This window comes from Haliaeetus leucocephalus, unplaced genomic scaffold (genome assembly GCF_000737465.1).
Source record: "Haliaeetus leucocephalus isolate CR32 unplaced genomic scaffold, Haliaeetus_leucocephalus-4.0 Scaffold110, whole genome shotgun sequence".
Classification (NCBI taxonomy): Eukaryota; Metazoa; Chordata; class Aves; order Accipitriformes; family Accipitridae; genus Haliaeetus; species Haliaeetus leucocephalus.
The window spans coordinates 2,045,401-2,046,803 of NW_010972546.1; positions in this window are offsets into that span (position 1 = coordinate 2,045,401).

Here is a 1,403-nt window from a genome sequence, read left to right on the forward strand (position 1 = left end):
GTGGGGGTGCCCGTGTCCCTGGCGTGCCTCAGTTTCCCCTGGCCCCGTGGTGTGGCCCCGGTGTGTGCCGGCGCAATTCTGGCCCTGGCCCCATGGCTTGTGGGGTCCCCACGGGGTGCAGGGCAGGGGGGCATCGGCTGTGTCCTCGCTCTGGGCACCCAGTGCCAAAGCAGAGCTTGGCGAGGCTGCTGGATTCCACCATTGAACTGGGTGTCTCGGTGCAGCCCCCCCCCCCTTCCCACCCATTTTGGCACGCTGTGTCGCTACCCATCCCCGCTGTGCCAGGGAACACTTTGGGGACCGGGCAGGCCCCAGCCACCAGGTCCTTTCCCAGCCACCATTCGCCATGGGGACCAGTGGGGAAACCGAGGCAGGGACGGTGCCATGGGGCTGGGGGTGGCCGTCGGCCCCAGCCGGGCCCCGAGCGCGGCTCAGCCGATTGCCACCGCGGGGCTATTTATAGCCGGAGCTGCCATGTGTTGGACGTGTGCGGCGGCACGGGGGGGGGGGTGGCGGGTTCAGGCCAGGCTGCGCCCGCTCTGCTTCATGTCCCCGTCCCTTTGCTGTGCCGGGGGGCTGAGGGGGACCCTGTCCCTGCCCCCTTGCCACGCCGCGGGGCTGAGCGGGGACCGTGGCCCAGCCATGCGTCACTGGGCCGCCGGGTTCAGTGGGTACCGGCATTCCCACACCCGTGGGCAGAATTGGGCCGGGTACGGGCTGCCCCCCCCCCTCCCCACGGGCCACGGCGGCCGCACCCTGCCTTGCGCCAGCCCCGTAGCCGTGACGCAGCCCCACGGCGTGGAACCGCAGCACACGGCGACGGCGGCTGGAAGGAAGCGGCTGGCAGCGTGTGTGACCGCAGTGACGCCGTGGTGACGTGGGTGGGCATCGCGGTGCCCCTGCTCCCCACATCACCCCTCCCCCCCCGGCCCCAGCTGCTCCATCCCTGGACCCCGCTCTGTGCCCGCCGTCGTGCTGGGCAAGGTGGTGGTTGCGCAGGCAGAATGTGGGCAGGGCACGGCGGAGCACCCGCCACACCTGGGCCTGACTGGCCGTGCTGGGCATGCCATGGCAAGGTTGGAGGGTCCCTGGTCCTGGCACTGTCCCCAGGGTGGTCCGGTTGCGCAGGTGGGGTCGGGGACAGTGGGGCAACGTGGGGGACGTGGCCCCACAGCATGGGAACGCGAGTCCCCTCACCGTGCCAGCCCACCGGGGTGCCCGCGGTCGTGCCGGCCCTGGCTCCGCTCTCTGCCGCAGTGGATGAAAAATCGATAGCGCAGATGGATTCAGCCGCGCGGGTGCCGGAGCTCCCGCCGGAGCCGTTCATCACCGCTCGGTGAGGGGCTGGCAGCTCCGTGATGGGAGCACCGCGGCTCGCCGATGTCTCCGCCGGCCCTGGGACA